The sequence below is a fragment of the Topomyia yanbarensis genome, chromosome 1 (assembly GCF_030247195.1).
Source record: "Topomyia yanbarensis strain Yona2022 chromosome 1, ASM3024719v1, whole genome shotgun sequence".
In the NCBI taxonomy this organism is placed as follows: Eukaryota; Metazoa; Arthropoda; class Insecta; order Diptera; family Culicidae; genus Topomyia; species Topomyia yanbarensis.
In genome coordinates, this window is record NC_080670.1 from 25,101,913 (window position 1) to 25,123,491 (window position 21,579).

At 40.1% G+C, this 21,579-nt stretch overlaps 1 protein-coding gene across 1 annotated transcript in view; it reads right to left on the reverse strand.

The window, feature by feature from the left end:
- LOC131677126 (uncharacterized) overlaps positions 1-13,950 on the reverse strand; it is a 565,677-nt gene extending 551,727 nt beyond the window's left edge. Inside the window, exon 1 of the mRNA XM_058956746.1 lies at positions 12,191-13,950. The gene's annotated coding sequence lies outside the window, so the exon portion shown is untranslated. The remainder of the gene's footprint in view (positions 1-12,190) is intronic.
- Positions 13,951-21,579: the final 7,629 nt, after the last annotated feature.

A 21,579-nucleotide genomic window follows, 5' to 3' on the forward strand; every position in this document is an offset into this window, starting at 1 on the left:
TGCATTTTGTGCAGTGGATATTCAATTAAACTAACGTTCCTGATGTGAATTGTCCGTTCCAAAGCTTGCAGCAGAAAAGAACTTAAGCTGATGGGCCTAAAACTCTTGGCTTCTTCATAGCTTGAGTGCCCCCCTTTGGGAATAAATCTAACAATTATTTCTCCTACTATGTTGCGTTTCGGCTTCGCCTCTTCAGAAACCGACACTAACGTATTGTCGGAATAGATTAGCGCCGGCTTGACGCAAATCCCTTAAAACTAAAACACACTATGTGTTTCAATCAATATAGCATAGTGCTTTCGCATAGGCCTGCTAAGCCAAGACAAGTTTCGGCTTCACTTGTGTCTCATCGGCATAAACAGAACTTCTGCTCGAACGGGACATCACGTTTGATCAGTCGTTTGATTGAAACACATAGTGTGTTTTAGTTTTAAGGGATTTGCGTCAAGCCGGCGCTAATCTATTCCGACAATACGTTAGTGTCGGTTTCTGAAGAGGCGAAGCCGAAACGCAACATAGTATAAAATAAGGATTTGTGCCCTCCTGTACAAAGACTGGTTTTTACCAACAAATTTTCACCCTAGTGAGAAATTTTGGTTTTTACCAAATTTTCCTCCTTAGGGTGAAATATAGCATAATTATTTCTCGCCATGCTTTCGGGATGTACCCGGTAGCAAGACTGGAAAGAAAAATCTTTTTCAGGACATGTTTAAGAATATCAAATCTCTTTTGAACCCTCCAAATCAAAAGTCGCGAAAACTCTAGGCAGTTTCTCGCAACTATCTAATATTATCTAATTATTACAGCACTTGATTGGCGGATATTTGATATTGTTTTAAAAATAAAGTTGACATCAGCTTACGCCTGATTTGTGCTGCGGTCAATTAAGCACTGCTTGCGCAATTAAACAATATTTATAGATGCTCCCTAATGAGCAAGTAACATTATTATCCACGCATTATTCCCAAGCGTCGCCTGCTACAGCAAATCAAGCAAGATGTAATTTAATCAAAAGCTTCCGTTATATTTCATACGTCTGATGATGCCATTTATATAATTTACTTGCTGCGAACTTCATACAATCTTCCTTCAGCCACTGGCGCCGCCTGTTCCACACTCGTTACCTCGTCGTTCCGTCGACCGGATTCAATTAGATGGTTGGTCATTAATTTAATACCAACCATTTCCTACTTCTAATCTCGCCAAACGAGTACACCCCCTGCGCCCGCCGGGGTCAGACTATCGCTGAGGGCCAATTTTTGTATGCGTGGCTGTTGCACGCAATTCGCAATAGTCCTACCTAAAAGGAACGCCAGATCTACGAACACCGCACCGGCAGGACGACGCAGGCGGTGACTGACCTAAAAACGACCGGAAATTGGCTGCATTTCTAATACATATCACTGCCGCCGCCACCGCCGAACGACCGCTGAGTTGGAGTTTAGAATTCTACATTCCACCAGCATCGACCGGTCCCAGTCGGTTCCTTTCTAGCTAATAACAATAACAACAAAAAACACGAACTTGCGTCCGTCCTGTCGAACGTGCGTGTGTGTTTTGTATTTTTTTTGCGTTTGGGTGCGACTGTTTTTTCGTCTATAGAGGTTTTAATCTTAGGGTCATTCGCCTCTGTAACGGGTTAGAAAAATCTCTAACCCTATGTGAGGTGTTGGGAATCGAACCCAGATGAACTGCGTACAAGGCAATCGATTTATCAACTACGCTATGCCCGCCCCCCATGTGACTGTGGTTGTGAAACAGTCTACCGTCCGTCAGCCGTGATGTTTTTTCGCAATCCGGATAATAAATGTTCTGTGCAGGATTTATTTATGATTTCAAATTTGATGCTGTGGTACATTTCGGTACCGGAAATGACGCGTGAGAATAGTCCGAAAACGAGACCGAGTGTTCACCTTTCGTTTTTAATGTCATCGCAATTTCGTTACGTTTTAGATTTTGACAACATAAACGGTTTGTTTGAAAAGGTGCAATTGTCGCAGAAACACCAAATTGCCCGAAATCGTTTCCGCAGTAGGCGATGACGGAACTCGAAAGTAATTTCCTGATCAAAAAATGTTCGATATCCCTCAATCGAATGGTACGATACTACCAACTATTCAAACAATTGTAGCGCGAACGCAATTTCCGCTGAACGCACAACGCTGCTATTCATAGACATTCCGCAGACCAATCGATCATTCGGCAGACGGAATTCAACCGACCACTGAATACTGTACTGTAGCAAACAAACAACACTAGCGAAAACCAGCCTCGATTCGGCTAATTGCAAAAGAAACAAATCCACCGAACCGCAAACTAACTCATTCAAAGCTAATTCAGTCGTGATCTCTATCGGAAGTAGTTTTCCCATAATTGATGGAACAACTTCCTCTGCAGAAAGCAAAAAGAATACGAAACCCCAGCCGGCATACTAATTAATCATTCTGGCTGCTTCGTTCTATTTCTGTGAACATAGTCGGAGCCAAGAAACGCTGCTGCAGAAATTTGACTTTCACTACGCGGAAGGCCACACCAAACGGAACTCACGAAATTGGCTAACAATGAATGGCGAGGAAGAGGCATCTCCCCGTCGTACTCAACTCGGTTCCGCTTTTCTTTCGGCAGCCAAGCACAGGCACGTTTCGATTTTCCATTACGGAGCGGAGGATGGTGGGGGTGAGAACCGAAAACAAAAATCACAATGCAATCTATGTAGTCGAAAGGGAGAACGGACTCGATGGCGTGATAAAATGTCATTAGAACGATTTACCGCTTTTCACCGCATTGGATGAACCCGGCGGAGCGACTGACAGTCAGTGGCTGATGCGGGTAAATACCGGCCGCCATTACCGCCAATAACAGCGGAGCGGCTGTGCTCGCTTTGGATGGACTGGATACGTGTATTAGATATGTACCTACTACAATTTAGCTAAGTGAGAAACGAGAATCACTCCGCTCGCAATCGAGTTCCTGGCTGGCGGTTACTAAACGGCCAATTGCCTCAGTAATCACTTGCCACGTAAATTGATTGGGGTTTGGTGGTCTGCGGACATTACTGGTCGATTGATTTGCATATGTTTTGAATTAGGTCAAAATCTGTATTCATGTTCTCGGAGATGGTGGAAATTTTTGTTTTTATTGACGTAGGACTACGTTTTTGATTTCGATCGATATGGGGTTGGGGATGTACTTTGCGAATTCAACAAAAAATGTCCAAAGAAGGACTAAATTGTAACGCAGAGATAAAAGTTATTCCGCTTGTTAAAAAAGGCATAGACTTTGAACTTTATATCCTTCAAAGTTGGAGTTCACCCAAAGTACCGTGATGCAGCTCTTAACCCTGACACTGGTTCAGGGAATTTGAGGACAGCCGTACCCAGAACATTTGGAGCCCGCCGACTGATTTTCCTCCGCCACCAGAAGAAGCATGTACTTCTCTAATACAACTCAGCCCATCAATGGTCCTGCAGAGGACTCCGCAACGATTGGCAATGTCACTATACCAAGCTACACCGCCATTGTGAAGGAGTGTCGATGCCGATCGCATACTGGGACGCAACGCAGTCGGTACTAGGAAAGCCTTCGATCCCCCCGCTACAGTCGAGCCTTTGCCGCCAGCGTTCAACAGTCGTCCCGGTCCTGTATGTGTGGGTGGAGAAGGGGTCTTCCAAGTTGCCTTTCTCGGCAAGTCTATATATCTAAAAGTTAATGTTTGTATGTATATGATTTATGGACGGCTTAACCGACTGCCGTAAAAAATTATACGTATTAGGCATTTGTTATGGATGTACTATTGGTTGGGGATTATCAGCCCACCAGATGGCGCTTCGGAACAAATTGTGTTTTCCTCTTATTTCGTAGAAAGTCTCAGCATCGCGCGATGGGTATTAGCCAGTATTATATAAATTGTAACAACACAACGGTTGAACCGATTCACGCTTCTAGCTCATCGCCTGGCTCTCGCTGTTAGCTGCTACCGTCCCGTTCTTGCTCTCCGCAGCGCTCCATCGGGTTTCAAAGCATACTGGGTCGCACTGCAGTTGGCACTATGGAAGCCCTCGATCCCCCCGCCACTGTCGAGCGATTGCAGCCAGCGATCCTCATTTGTCCCGGTCCTGTTTGTGTGTAAGATGGGTGAAAGGGTCTTCCAACCCACCACAAATGGCAAGTATACATCTGATCCGAACACTTCAAGTGCTGATGCACACTTCGCTTTCAGCAATTTGCTTTTTGATCTGACATCTTGTGACCAGATGTCAACCATGTATCTCGCCGACGACGATCGTCGAATTTTGGAGCACGACGCATGCCTCGAACCTCGAATCACCCACCACAGTCGACCAAGCGACCGTCAGCCGCTGCGGTACTGTTTATGGGATTGATGAAAGGACCTTCCAATGCGCTCAAAACGGCAACATGGTTTCGCTCTGTGCTCTTCCGTTCTCCAAACTCATCAAGGTTTAGTACCAGAATGTTGGTGGCCTGAATTCTTCAACGGACAGCTGTTTGCTTGCGACCACGGGCTGCTGTTATAACGTCATCACCTTGACCGAGACGTGGCTCAACAACGACCCCTGCGAGTCTTCGAGCTATCACTCACTACTTGAACATTCCCTTCCTGCTGGAAAACAGCTCACCTGTTTCCAGTTGATAAAAAAGGAAACATTGATAATTATCGGGAAATCTCGTGTTTAAGTCCCGTGTCAAAACTATTTGAGCTGGTTGTTTTAGACCCTATTTTCTTTCACTGCAACCACTGCATTGCAGATAACCAACACGGTTTCATGCCAAAAACGATCGATAACGACCAGCCTGCTCTCGCTCACAATATATGTACTTGATGGATTCGCTGATGGATTCCAAACCGATGCTATTTACGTGGATCGATATGCGGCCTTCGACAAAATCAACCATGATATCGCAGTAGCGAAGCTGGACAAACTCGGTATTCATGAAAAAGTTCTGTGCTGGTTTCGTTCCTATCTCGATGGAAGACAACTCGAAATCAGCATTAGGGACTGTCTATCTGCACCATTCTTCACTACATCCGGCATCCCACAAGGAAGCCATCTAGGTCCACTAATATTCCTCCTTTACTTTAATGACGTCTATCTCATTACAAGGACCCCGCCTTTCTTTCGTCGACGACATGAATATTTTTCGACAAATACGGGATAAAACCGATTCCGAGCTTCTTCAGAGGGAAGTGGAGAGATTTGTATTGTGTATTCTGAACAGAATGGTTTTAAACTCGAGTAAATGCCAAGCATTCCAAGACACTCTCACATCAAGAATTGATTGAAAAATAATCTAGAAAATTCAACGTAGGGGTTCGGTATTTTTTTACATAGATTCCAAGTCTGTACTAACAGGTTATCGTGCTCAATAAAATTACAAATCACAAAATTACAAATTACATAGAATGTGTATTAGAGTGACAGAAAAAAATGACCCCTATCGGCCCATGCCTGAGTCGATTTCTAGTCGCACCAGGAGTATTTCCTCCAAATTTGAAGCAAATGGGACAAGTCTAGCTACCGGAACAACGTGTCTAAAGTTTGTATGGGATTTTTCGACAATTTATGTGGAGAAAACCCACTAACTCGCATTTTCACCGCTAGGTATGCATTGTATTATCACTGTAAGTGAAAATAAGAAATATAATTTAATTGCCTACAACTTTATCGAAGACTGCTAGTCAATCCGGCTTTGTTAAAAGAAGTTATTAAACTTTTAACGAAGTGATGGCTGAGTCAGTTTTGCATGGGGCCTAGCAGTGCATGGTCGTGTATCAGTACTCGATTCACACGAACTAACTTTATAATGTTAAAAATTTTCATGCAATTTTCATAATTTTCATGAAAATATCGCTAAATTTTGGTTGTTTTAATAGTTGTCCAAAAACCAAACAGTATTTTTGACAAAAGAACACATCATAGCATACTGTTGGAAAGGACATTACTTCTTCTTTTGAGAACAGTCAAATAAATTAAAATTGGTTGAAAAATGACCGCTTAGAATTATTTTTAGTGCCGAAAATTCCGAAAAATAGTTTTTATTTTGCTATAAATCAAGACATTGAGTGTATACAACATTTTTTATACATTATTTTGTGTTGCATTTGATGAGATCTACAACCTATACTAAGTCACTTGAAAAGTACAAAATCACTGTAGCATCGTGTTATGGATAATTGTGAAATAATCTGGTTTTACTGGTTTTTGCGAACTTATCTTAGAAACTTTTGTTTGCTATATTTCGGTCGTCAGTAGAGCTGATAGTTTTTTTTTGCTTTTTTAGTGTTTTACACTCGCGATTATTTTTATTCTCGTTTTATCTGTATATCGTTTTATTCGGTAGTACGTGTGCATTGAAATTTCGTGACTTCAAGCACGATTATATCTGCCAGTGTGATTCGTGAAAGTGATAGTTTTTGGTTGTGATTTTTGTTTTCACTTGACATTATCACTGCACAATTTTTTCGCCAAAAGCGACATCTGCTGATGGGTAGTTGAGTTGTCGCACGTTGCGTGCAAGTTCGCTTCCATTGACGCACGCTACCCGTTAGCGTTTTCCTGCGCATATTGCATACCCGCTAGGCGTTATTTCTACATCAAAAGCATAGCTTGTAACAACTGCTCGAAAGTGGTTAATGATTCTGATCGAATCACATGTCGTGGATACTGCGGAAATTCGTTCCACATGATATGCGTCAAGATGGATTATGATGTTCGTGACGTCCTGGGAACCCACCCACGGAATCTATTCTGGATGTGCAACGGCTGTGCTGACTTATTCTCAAATGATAATTTCCGTAGAATGGCTTCGCGTTGTTGCGACATAGTGCCTGACGACAATTCTCTGAAATCTATAAAAAAACGACATAGCTGATTCGAAAGATGTCGTCAAAGCTCTCTCGGTTAAAGTTGACTCAAAACCGCTATCCCCAACTACAACGCCTTGGAAACGAATTGCTGAATATAATCCAGTTTCAAACACGCCTAAGCGCAAACGCGAAGATGGTTCGCTCAAAACAAAAAATCCTAATATTCGTGGATCCAAAGCTGCGTTTGAAACAATAAAAACAATTTCACCACCTCAGGAGCTGTTATGGGTTTACTTGTCAGCATTCGATCCCAGCACGACGGATGATGAAGTTTCTACCCTTGTGAAAGATTGTATGGGGGAGAATCTGCAACCGAGAATAGTTCGTCTAGTTCCTAAGGACAAGGATCTCTCATCTTTGAGCTTCATTACTTTCAAAGTTGGCGTTAGCAAATCATACAGGGATAAGGCTCTGTCCAAAGAATCTTGGCCGGAGAACATCTATTTTCGTGAGTTTGTGACCAATTCAAAAATCCAACGACCTATCATCAGGATTGCGGTGGAGAAGAATCCATCTGGTGGTGGACAGTAGCGCCAAGCTATTCCGGATAAACTCATCTGTCCAACTTCTTGTACCCCGGCGAGCGATCTAGGTCTACCTGGCGAATCGACGACTTCTTCTGTGTCAGGTAAAGGGTTTATGTCCTTCCGAAGCAATACAAGATGCTGCACGCCCTCAATGTAAATTTCACTTACAGTCTGCTGATGAACACAACTCTACCGCCGCTGTGAATCTTCAATGTCAAAAACAAAATTTTGATCCCATCGTAACGAGCACGACTCTTCATAGCACATTCGGCTCTACAACGATCACAGAAGGACTAAGCACTCTATGCTATGCTGGTATGACTCATCGCATCCTGGGACGCACTGCAGCTAGCACTATGGAAGCCCTTGATCCCCCTGCCACAATCGAGCCATTGCAGCCAGCGTTCACCAGTCGTCCCGGTCCTGTGTGCAGGAGTGGTGAAGGGGTCTTCCAAATCGATACCAACGGCAAGTACGAACCTGATTTTGTTAATGCAAGCATTGATCAGCTCCTCGCTTCCAGTCAATTACGGCATTCAAACCTACAAATATATTACCAGAATGCCAATGGTATGAATTCAGTAGTCGACGATTATTTGGTAGCAAGTTCGGATGAATGCTTCGACATAATCGCCCTCACAGAGACGTGGCTTAGCGATAGCACTCTGTCCAGAGCTTAAAAAAGTTGACATCGTTGCATGAACTTGAAAGAAAACGAAATTCAATTCATGCCCGCTGCGATGAATGAAATTTTTCATTCGTTTCCATCGTCATTCGTTCTCCCGACGTAGCGCTTTCAGGTACGGACATGTTCGGTTTCAGAAGCAAAGTGAATTTTATTTCTATGCTGGCTCTGAGAGGGATTATCGATCAAAAGTGCACCAGATATAGATTACGCAGTTCACTTATGCTCGAAAATGTAGAAGATGCTAACTTCTGCCTTCAAACTATCGACATAATAACAAATGAATGCTTTGGTTGGTGAATGAATTTATATTTCCTCTGCACTCAAGCATTCGATTCTGCATGAAATTTCAGTCAGTTGGAAAGTGAATGAATGAGAGAGGCGTTGAATCTGACTGTCGGTTTCGGTAAATGCAAGCAGAAATAGGTAACTGATTTTGAAATTTCGTAACACTGACTCTGTCAGTGCAAGCATTTGGTGCCAACTACCATGTTTTCCGTACTGGGGTACTTGTGGCTATCCATCGTCGATTGAAAGAGCAACTGATTGACGATACTTTGAGCAGGTGTGGGTGCGAATCAAATTGGCTGGCTACGCACTATTCCTTTGCGTGGTTTATCTTCCACCGGACCGCACTCGCGATTCGACATTGATTGATTCACACACTGAGTCACTGGAACGGATTTCCGCTCAAGCAAGCCCGGTTGATGAGATGCTGATTGTTGGTGATTTCAATGTCTCCGGATTAAAATGGCGCTCTGCTTCTGACGGATTTATGTTCGCTGATCCCGAACTGTTATCTTTTCATGCTGGTATCACCAGTTTGCTTGACTGCTACAGTCTAAATCTGCTGCGCCAAACGAATAATGTGGTGAACGAGAACAACAGAACCCTTGATCTCTATTTTTCGAGCAAATCTGACTACGCGCCAAAAGTTACCGCAGCACCGTTCCCCCTGGTAAAGACTGTTAGATACCACCCTCCCCTGCATATATTGCTTGAAGCGATTCGAGTGAAGCATGACTGCAATGCTTCTGACACCGTCAGCTATAATTTTAGAAAAGCCGACTATAATAGCATTATTGACTTCCTGTCGAATATCCACTGGACTGAAATTCTCGACAATGATGATGTCAACGTTGCAGTGCAGACCTTCTCCAATGTTATGAGCTATGCTATCGATCGCTATGTACCCAAAAGAAGTGGCCTTCAATCTAAGCACCCAGCGTGGCACACTGCCGAGCTGAGACGGTTAAAAGCGACTAAAAGAGCCGCTCTGAAGAAGTACTCCAAGTTTGGGGGCTACGTGTTGCGACAACACTACGTTCATGTTAACCAAATCTATAAAAAGACATCGAAGCGTTGCCATGCCGATTTCTTGCGAAACGTGCAACGTAAGTTGAAGTCCGAACCTAAAACATTCTGGAAGCATGTAAACGAGCAAAGAAAGGAATCCGGGTTGCTTTCAACGATGAGCCATGGAGGACGTATGAGCTCTAGTTTACAGGAGATCTGCCAACTATTCTCTGAAAAGTTCGCGAGTGTTTTCTCCAACGAGAAACTGACACCGACCCAGGCTTCACGCGCGGCTCTCAATGTACCTCAATCATACCAGTCTTTGAACTCTATCAATATCGACAATAATATGGTACAACTGGCGATTGGCAAAATGAAGGCTTCAACTTCGGCAGGCCCAGATGGTATACCAACTATTATTCTAAAAAAATGCTCCGCCGGTCTAATTGAACCGCTTTGTCATCTGTTTCAATTGTCGCTAACAACCGGAGTATTTCCCGAACTCTGGAAATCCTCCTTCATGTTTCCAGTTCACAAAAAAGGTGATAAAAAGGTAGTTGACAACTACCGTGGTATTACAACGCTAAGCGCAGTTCCTAAGCTGTTTGAAATGGCTGTGTTGGAACCCGTCTCCAGCTACTGCAAACAGTATATCTCCGAGACTCAGCATAGATTGATGCCGAAACGTTCAACATCTACGAATCTTCTGTCGTTCACAACATATGTTACAGATGCCATGTCGGACGGCCTGCAAACTGACGTTATCTACACGGACCTTTCAGCTGCTTTTGACAAGATTAATCACGCTATTGCAGTGGCCAAGGTGGATAGACTTGGCTTTGGTACTAATATTCTCCGTTGGATGCAATCGTATCTCAGTGATCGTCGTCTAGCAGTCAAGATAGGTGATTGTGTATCCGAAGAGTTCTTCGCTTCATCTGGTATTCCACAAGGCAGCAATCTCGGTCCATTGATTTTTCTTCTGCATTTCAACGACGTCAACTTTTGTTTAGAAGGACCACGGTTGTCTTTCGCCGACGACCTCAAGTTATACCATAGAATCCGGAATTCTGATGATGCAGCTTTCCTTCAACGCCAACTGGTGACCTTTGCGGAATGGCGCGAGTTCAACCGATGACCCTAAACCCAAGAAATGTACGGTCATTACGTTCTCGAGGAAAAAAACGCTAATTCGTTTCGATTACTGTCTAGCTGAATCCACGATTGACAGAGCGAATTGTGTCAAAGATCTCGGAGTTTTTTTCGATGAACAACTGACGTTTAAACAGCATATCAGCTATATTGTCGCAAAGGCATCACGCTGTTTGGGGTTCATAATGAGAATATCTAAGCACTTTTCAAATATTTACTGCTTGAAATCTCTCTACTGCTCACTCGTTCGATCAACTATGGAATATTGTTCAGTTGTGTGGAACTCTCATTATCTCAACGGTGTCCATCGAATTGAGACAGTACAGCGCAGATTTGTTCGATTTGCCCTTCGTCGATTGCCTTGGAGCAACCCTCACCAGCTGCCAAGTTATGAAGGCCGAGGTTTGCTTATTGGACTCGATACATTGCAAGTGCGGCGGGATCTATTCCGTGCTATGACGATTTCGGATATTTTGCAAGATCGAATTGACTGCCCCGAGCTTCTCAGTGCGATAAACATAAACGTTCGCCCTCGCGCCCTTCGCAATAATTTATTCCTCCGATTACCTCTTCGCTGGACTAACTATGGAGTAAACGGTGCCATCATTGGTTTGCAGCGGACCTTCAACAGAGCGGCATCCGAGTTCGATCTTCACATTCCACGTAGCAGATTACAATTTGACTTTTTAAATAGATTAAGAAATTATCATTAGGACCTCACTGTGTCTGTTGATATTAATTATAAATAAATGAATAAATAAATAAATATACATACCATTGTAACATGGCGAACAAATATTGACTAATCCAACATTTTTCAAGAATTGATTTGTTTGATCCTATTCTTATTATAAGGCATCGTCTGTATCTGTGCATTCCTAGGCACTGTACGTTTGGAACACTCTAACAATAAGATTAAGTGTAATCTGTGCGGTATCGGTCAAAGATGAAATAATATATTAAGTTTACAATGTTCGATCGGTCCACCCTATTCCTTCCTTTGTTACCTTGTAATATGACACCCCTTAAGCACAGACCACACGGTGCACCAATGACAATCAAACTGCCGCATGTCAGCTCTGTGAACAATCAACACAACACATTATGGAAAACTGTGAGCATCCTAAGCATCAACTACAGCCAAACTAACCTCCCAACTTCCAATCACAAAATTAAATCCGCGAAAATTTCAAATAAGCTCTCCCAATGGCAAACAATGTGCCGAACTGGATTAAAATCGAGCTGAAAATGGCACAAATGGCCATCAACATTAATCCTACCCCACAAAACGACTCCCCGAAATGAGGTTAATTTTGTCACTTCTAAAAATACCTTATTACAACCAAATCGAATCGCCTTATGACTCTCTCCCCGCAAAACTTGTCGAAGACAAGAAAAGGTCTCCAAAGACACATTTTTCCCCGGCCCGAGAAAATCCCTCCGTCCGATAAACAGCATGTTTTATTGCAATTTTCAACTTTGTATTCACGGCGCCGCATCTTATGTTCGGGACTTTTTTTTTGCACTCATCCTCCAACGAAGAAAAAAATATGCTAAAACAAATGGTTTCACACCCGCAAGCTCTGGAAACTTTTCAGGTGGACCAAAAAATTACATCAAATGGAAAATTAGTTTTATACTTACTTGAAAGTTGCACGGCGACGTTCGAAGGGCGCGTCTCCTGGTTGGTTTAGTATACTGTTCCTATTTCCTAGTGATATGTATGAAATTGAGCCATTCAGTCTACCGGAGCACCACTCGGAAATTTACCGAGACCTACTATCTTTTATAATGCTATATTTACACTACAAAATTAATTATCCTAACACGGAACTAGAATCAGAATATCAACAGCATCAGCAAACAATTTAATTTCAATCACTCTTTCACTAACCACTAGTTGTTAAGCACGATACTGACCCAACTCGAACGGTATCGAACCGATTCACTGGAGAACTGCGCCGAAAATAATCCTTCTGTCGGTGAGATGTAATTCCACTGGGTTTTCGAAACCACAACCTCATCACACGACACGACATGCAACGGGAGATTTTCCGAGTGAGTTTTATCGGCACCACCAGCAGTATAATTTCTTTTTTTATTCACACATACTTCACATTCACATTATCCTTTCCGATATAATCCACCTGTTTTATATTTCCAGCAACCTGCTCGTGTCAGCCTATCTTCACCAAATTGTTTTATTTTATTTATCGTGAAAAATACTTCCCTACGATCTTTTTTCTCGGCAAAGTGGCTCCATTCACTAGCATATATTCACTATTTTCCGTTTTCCATCGAGGAAACAGCTGCTTCGCCGGTTTTTTTTCCGGAAGCGAAATCGAATTACATTCAAATTTATCCAGCCATCCCAACCTACACTCACAGAACCAGATAAAACGGCTCACTATCACTCTATTACGGAAGACCTTTTCATCGGCTGCGTTATCTATCAGGATCGGAGAATCCGTAGGTATAATAGACTCTAATTCGATTTGACACAAAACTCACTGCGATCTGGTATCATTCCTAGATGACCCAGTCGGCGACGGGTAACGCATTCGACCTCGTAGACCTTGAGGGGTTGGCGTGGGAAATCGAAAGGCTTCTCGAAACGCGGCGGACATGCAAATCAACGTAACCTTGTCTTCCCGCCCTTCCGCCGGTTTCGCACTACCGCGCCGGAATAAATTTAGCCTCTCCTAAAATCCAACAAGCCAGGCATCAACAGTTACAGCTTCTTCATCCCCACCCTCGGTCCAGCTGTCTTATGCAGCGACAATCTGCAACTCCACGAACTGGCTAGGATTTGAATTGCAAAAATGGTGCATTTGCGTATTCCGTTTCTTTCACCTTCACTCAGCGCATCGCCACTATGAAACGATGTAAATGTCGGCACAGTATATCCTTGGATTGAACTTTCATCAGCGGGGGTTGGCGGAGAAAATGCACTACCCTTTTCGTGTCACGAATCTATGTTTAACACTTTGCTCAGGTAAATTGACTTTTCCAAAAAAAGAAACAACACACCGCCGTAAATCGACCGAGTTTCGGCACTTAAATCCCTTCCGGACCGGTAGAACGAAACTTATTCCACGGCTTGCAGTTAACAACCACCCCGGACGCGGATCCCTCAAACCGACGACGACTTCCGGACGACACGCGCTACCGAACTTTATCGCGGCAACGACGGCTACGGCAAACGGGTAAAACGGTAACGACGGTGCGGCGGTTATCCAAAAGCACACGCACCTTCCCACGGAATAATCCAGACACCACGCACCGCCTACCTCCCGCGCGGCACTAGCTTGAACTGAACAGGAACCACCGACCGTCCGACACGCAATAATGGGTTCAATGTACGGGGATAGTCACAACCACGACGTACCGAAGCACACGATAAACTACCGCAGCTGGACGAGAGATAGTACAGCTGCTGCTGTTGCCGAAGGAACCGAATTTGGGATGCGTCGCATTTTCCGCCAGGGGAACTCACCCCGAACAGCGGGCACACTCACGCTTTCCGGGGGCAAATCACAACAGCTGACTGGGCTACGATCGAGTCGACGAAACGAGGTGCGCATGCTCGCGGCATGGAGCAGCACGTGTAGCACTCGCTCTCCCAATTCTGCAGCGCCTGTGGAATAGAGGCCGCCACGTGCTGTAAAAGTAAATAGAACGATTGCCAGCGAAAAAAAAACGTCTGTGCAGGAGGTTTTTCTTATGGCCCATTCGGGTGAGGTGGAATCATGTAAACTTCAAAAAGACATATTTACAGTGCGCATTTGCTGAAGTGCTGAGAGATTTTTTATGAAAGATTTCAAGCTAGCGTATAATTCAGTTAGACGCAAACTGACTGTGGCTAATAATGATAGAGTATGGCTTTTCTGTACTTGATTTCGCAAATTGAGAGGTTTTACGCATAATTATCCAAAAGAAGAATGTCCAAAAGGACAATGTGAATCTGTCAAATTTGAAAGCCTGTTATTGGCACTACTCATGCTATTAAAAAGCGTTTATGGGCTGTCATTATCCGTAATGTTTCTGCAACGCTTTTTTCTTCTCTATAATGAACAAAATCGAGGAAAATTAAAATACTGTGTCGAGCTGTAATTGACTCTTTTCCAATCATATACAGGGTGTTTGGTTCATGGTTAAGAATCTCTCGGGGGGTGATAGACTGCAATATTTAGAGAAAAAAATTGTTCTACACATACCATAAAATCTCAACCGTTACAGAGTTATTGAGCTTTTTGTGTACAAAACTTATTTGTCTTAAAATACCTCTAACTTTAAAAGTATACTTTGTATTTTAAATATTTTAGTTCCATTCGAAAGGTGAGAAAATTTCCTATTGAATGGTGTTCTCATATCTTTTAAGTAATTAGTTTTAATTACATTTTAGCTGTAAAGTAGTTAAAAGTTAGTGTTTTTGTGAAGGTTTTTGCTAATTTTCTCGAAATAATGAAGTATGATTATAGCAATATCCATTATCCAAAAGTTGGGTTTTAGGACAATTCATAATTTGTTCTTGGACGTCATATTTCTATCTCTTCTCTTTCTTTGTAATTTCATTACTATACTTTTCCTGTAACAGACTTGCAAGTGCTTAAAAGACTCTAATCTAAAAATATGCTTTATATCGTTATTTACAAGATTTCATTGGAAAGCTGAGAAAATGTCCTATCAGTGTATGTACAAATAACTTTTAGTTAAGTGTACTAAATGATTTTTTACTAACGAAATAACTCAAAATTTGTGTTTTTTGGAGTTTTTTAATTATTCTAATTATTAATCAACAAAATTTATCGTTACTATTGTTCATTTGATGCCCCTTAATGTTCTCTATAACTTTTTATTTGACACTATGTTTCATATCTCTTTTCATTTTGCTGCTATTTAATAGTTAACACAGCATGAGCTCGCCACAAATGTAGTGGATTCGAAATCGTTATTTTTGCATATGAAACGATGTGATAAAAACGATTTTGCGTCGAAACCAAAAGAGATAATTGAATGGAGTCAAAGAAAGAACTCTAGAACTTGCTGAGATGCATTATTTCCATGATAATAATGGTGATGTTTATTATTTACTATTTACAGAAAAGTAACGAAAATGCTAATAATAGCACTAAATTTAAACTAATTTACTTTTAAAAGAATACTAAATTCACTTAACTGAAAGGTATTAATACATTTTTCACTGTAAAATTTTCCTGGCTTTCGAATAAAAAGAAAAAAAAGTACAATAAGTGCCATAATTTTTCAATTTTTTGGTACTAGTGAAAATGAGATAAAAATATCCAAGTTGAATAACCGAAAATCGTGAAAATAAGAAAAGGTAAGTGTATCATGTCAAAGAACGAATTAAGCAGCTCATCAAGACTAACAATCTGAATTATTAAAATGATGAGGTTAACTATTAGGATTTTCAAGAAATGAACGAAAAATCGTTTAAATTTATCTAATTTTCAATACATTACTTTGAAAAGGCTACTTAAACTCATTAGCTGAAACATGTGAGGGCATCACTCAATGCGAAATTTTCTCACCTTTCGAATGGAACTGAAATATTTAAAATACAAAGTATATTTTTAAAGTTAGAGGTATTTTAAGACAAATAAGTTTTTTATACAAAAAGTTCAATAACTCTGTAACGGTTGAGATTTGATGGTATGTGTAGAACAATTTTTTCTCCAAATATGGCAGTCTATCACCCACCGAGATATTCTTAACCATGAACCAAACACCCTGTATAATGAATATTTTAACCTTTAACCATTAACGTTTTTACTCAAATTTCCTGTAGTAAGTGTCGAACAGCGGTACCTAGCCTAGTTCTTCACGATTAGTGCGATGCTTTTGCTTCCTAGAAATATGTTTGAATGCAATGAGTATAATTCTTAGGAGGGGATGGGAAACGAATCAATTCACAGCATTATATTAGTGTTATAATAGCTCTATAATAGCTCTGAATGCATTCGTAGTGCATATAGGCTTTAAGGATCCTTTGAGTATGTATGTGTTATAACAGCTTTATATACGTATATATAGCTAGCGATAATGGTACATTCCGATTTTTCCTTTATACATTTACAATGCCAATATAGAGCTTTGCTGCATAGTAAATGCTGTAATAGGGTTTTTATCCAATTTTAGTTCAAATTTCAACCAATATTGTGCAATGGCTTACTGCTTACGGTTACTTGGCAAGGTTGGCACGCACTGATTGTTTCGTTCAAACATCTAAAATGTGTGCCAAGGTCAAAGATCCTGGTGCTCTTTGAGAAGACCAGCAGGTTCTCCTCCTGAACAGGTTTTTGTCACCTAATGATGAGTTCTTGTTCGATAGTCTTGTCTTGAAAAATTCATCGCGCAGGGGGGTTCGACATGCGATGAGGTAGCGCGTTAGTGATTCTGCTTGCGTGACCCACGCGCTTATGGAACAGGACCTTCTTTTCGAGCCTTCTGTCATGACATTATTTTTCTTATTCTAAGGTTTAACAGGCTTCAAAATCCTTGCCTGTATCACAGTGGCACGACTTAGAACAAAAGGTGGACTAAAGTCCAAACTTTACCGTATCGGTTCAAATAGGACGCTTTTATGTAATTTTGGTGCGCTGAATTCGTTTTTGATATTAAAACATTTTAAAAATTAAATATATTTACCATTCATTAGGGTGTCTCAAAATTTTTTCTTTTCGAAATCTTTTTTTAAATTTGTATATGTTAATTTTCGTGTGCTAAATCGTTTTTTATATGAACACTTGTAAAAAAATTCATTATAGATTAGGGTGGCTCAAAAATAATTATTTTGTTGTGAAGGCTCAACATTTTTTTAAAGAAATTTTTGTGAGCTATTTTGGTTATGACAATAGAAATTAACTTTACTACTTATTAGAGCGACTCAAAAATAAATATATTATCTTTTATAATGATTTTTTCAAAAGTAAATTTGAAATTTATTTTCCACATTGAAACGAATTGATTGTCATCTCATTATGGGGTTTTAGAAATGACTATTTTGTTTTTAAGGATCAAATAAGATGTGTTAGACTAATTTTGGAACATTTAATTCATTATTGGGTTACTTGACATGAAAACTACATTTTCATTTGTTTCCAAAACAAACATTTTGAGCGTCTTAGTGGAATGTTGATTTCCATTCACTAATCAACAAGATTTTTTTTCACAGGTGTGTTTTAAGTTACTTAGATTGCTTATTTCATATCTTAAATAAAAATAAATCCAAACCGCGCTTTTTTCGCGTAAAAATTAAAAATGGTCTTATTTTACATGGATAATATCGCATACCCTTAAGCTATATCAGTGCTATGCAAACTCGGATCAAAATAGTCTCACCAAATGACTAGAACTCAACTGTGTTCACTCAATTTGACAATTATTGCATAAGTTAGCAAAAATAGTTCCAGAAACATTTTATGACATATTTCAGATGGTTGAGAATATTTACTGATTTTTAAACATTCCTAATACCTTCCACCTAAAAACCAAACTTCCCAATCGGTTTCTTATTCTTGATCACTAGTAAAACCCTTGTAGATCATGCTCTCAATGCTATTTGAAAGTTGTGTATGTGTTAATGTCATTATTCTAGCTATAAAGTGATTATTCAAATTCAATATCACTAATAACCATGCGTTTCCATTGACAGTTTTTTTTAAATTTTGACTGCTTATCGCAAGCAAGGATAGGAAGAATCGCGTCGTTTTATGCTCACTCAAGGCTCACGCGCACTCACCCACCTCCGATGCTTTATTCTGTCTTTCTTGTTTATGAGTGTCATCTGTTGAGCTCCCGATCGGCTAAAGCCAAGTGAATATGGTAGCTCACATGTTCGTATTTTTTCTCTCTTACGCTCACCTTGGATCGCTGCGATTTAGGTTCTTTCCGATACATGTTCGGAATTGTATCCGAACAATGATGAGCGGATCCGTTCGGCAATGCGATTCTTCCTCAAAAATTTGGATCGCGATCTATGTTCGTCTAAATCGAAAATCGATTCAATTCCCACCGCACGCGAGCGGGAGCAGAGATGCCAGATTTGCAGACAAGTCTGCAAATTCGCAGACTTTTAATTTAAGCTGCAGATTTTTTCGATGACGCAGATATTTGCAGATTTTCTAGTTTGGTTGCAGATATTTGCAGATTTTTTAGTTTTGTTGCAGATATTTGCAGATTTTTGAATATAAAGGCTTTTGGTTACACTAGCTTTCCTGACATTTTTGTTCTTCCCAGACTTTTAAAATTATTATCGCAGACATTTGAAAAAAGTACCTGGCATCTCTGAGCGGGAGTGGTGCTTGCGATTGTTTGCATTGACGCTGCCGCGGTGTTTTGTATCGATGAAGTGTCAATCGAGTGCATGTGCGTGTTTGTAATATGCTAAGCGATTAAACGAATAGCGGACTTTACGGGTTCAACATTTTTGATGCACATCGTCAACCCAACTTTGTTATACCACAATGGATTATTGAAGCTTAAGAGCCGCTAATCATTAACAGACTTTGGAGTTTTTGTTTTCAAGACAGTTTGATGTTTTGCATAATTTGTAGTATGATAGTACAGTAAGTTGACTTTGTGAGCAAGCCGGGGTGCGTGGAATCGGTTTCTTTCACTAGACTGTTCACAGTGATGTTATGTGGATCTAATTCGGAATGATGAGCGGTCAAGAATGGATCTGGAACGTGATGTTCCGGGTACGACGATTTATCCATCTGTTCTAAATATTGTTTTCTAAATATTGTTTTTGATTGCTTATCCTTTTTGTGGTGCTTTTTGTTTTTCCTGCTGTCAATCATCATATATACTAGTGAAGAATGTTTGACTTGTTTGTGTTCCATATTAGCGGTCCTTACACGTTCAGTTGTTTTGTCAATACTGGAGCGTATTGACAAGGTTATTCAACGTGTAATGGAATGGAGGAAGTATTGACGATATGTGTGTTTTATGTTTCTTGGAGGCTGTTCATTGATAGTACAGTAAGATTACGTTTTTGGCACGTTCCGATTTTTGCATGCTCCCTTTTCGGTACACTCAGATTTTGGCAACCAATGGATTCCGTTTTTGGCAACATTATTGTTGTACATAATAGGTCTTTTAAAAAAGGCGCTATAGATATTTTTTGTATCAATTGATATCACATTTTACTTTATTTCCAACCATGGGAGTCATATTAACCCTCAAAGGCGCAAATAATTATTTTTTTTATTTTGTGAAAGTTGTTTCATAGTTTCAATACATTACTGTGATAATTTTGAGATGTTATATTTATTGATTACAATGCAAAGAAATGTATTACTTATATATAATATAACTGGTAACAGTGTAACTAGTGTCTAACGGAATCAATTTTTATAGTAAGACCCAGAGTCTATGCACTTTAGGAGTCAAATACAGAGGAATGCGCTACACTAGATAATAAGACTATTTCTGGAAAAATAAATTCAAAAGAACCTTTTGTTTGGACAGTTGAAAGTGATTTTTGCAACAAAAATGGTTTCCTTCAAACCTAAATATCTTCAGACTTTACAATTCGATTTTCAATCTATCGAGCTCGGTCACTAAAAATATGACGACAGTAACGCACCGGGTGGAGATATCCCAATTAGCTTCGATAACGTTAGTGATTTTTACACAAGTTGAACGCTAAAGATGGACGTCTGTTCTCTGTGGTATGCGCTTCTCTTTCAGTAATAAGCTACTACTCAATTTTTACTTTCCGAAGCACAATAGAATTCCCCTAGAATCTTTGCAAAAATCCAGATGCTTGGAAAAGATAACCAAAGACTGTCCAAATTGATAGTATTTATAAGTTCTTCAGTTCTACGCAGTTCTGTGTCGTAAGTGCCCCAGTTATCGCAATGAACACCATTCTCAGCAGATAGCTAAGCTTTTACAGGATCGTCGTCACTTCTTCCATCTGACACCACACCACATTATTAAACATACAATTTTTTATATATAATTTCAAAGATGTAATTCGGTTTGAGACTCCAAGTTTTCCTAACAGCTTTTCTGTGCTGCCTGAAGGCTTTTCACATTTTTTTTTGGGTCTGACCCTAATGAGAACAGTTTAGTTTAAATTCTAATATAATTCGCACAATACTCACAATCATAGAATTGCGACCTGGATTAAAATTCGCATCTTCGTAAAATTAACCATGTATCATTTTTCAAATTTGAATCTTAGGAAAGTATCTTTATCCCGTGATTTTCTCTGAAAGTATTATATAACATGGGGTCTTCTATTAATATTAGATCTCAACCGATCTTGTCCGATTCATAAATTCCAATCGATTTGAAAATACTGTGATTTTAAAAAATTTGAGGCGGATCGAAATGTTGTTGGCCAGTTATTATGATTGGAAAAATATATGGCTACGAAAGTTGCACACGTTTTCCATCCCCGGTTTTTGAATGATGTCTATAAACAAATTCATTCACACCGATCACTCGAAACCTTTCATGCTAATTTTTTTTATTTGTTTGTATCAAGAAACACTAAAAACCTCTGATTATTAAGAGTGATGCTTCTATCAGAGTGCTATGGGCTGCCAAATTGTTCAATAGCCCATAGCACAGGAAAAAAAGACAAAGATAGTCTACGTTTATGTGTTTTTATCAGTTTTCAATAATAATGCAATATAACGAATTATCTACAAATTTTATTTTCACTGCTAACTGAAAATATCCCTGGCAGCACTGCTACAGCGGAATCCTTTCAGACTAATATCAATAACTGCAGTGCTATAGATAATACAATTGTAAGCGCATAAATGAATGGTTATAGTCCTAGTTACTAGCCTTATATATTTTTGTGAACAAATCTTGCCTGAAGCAAACACCAATAGTTACTTCGCCAGAACGGTGATCCTTGTTACTAAATTTCACGCAATCCACATTCCAATTATTAGTTCCAAGAGACTTAATAAACTTAACAGCATTTCAGTGAAAATTTCGTTTGGTAAACTGTTTTTAAAATTTCGATTTATCTATTATATTGTATGATA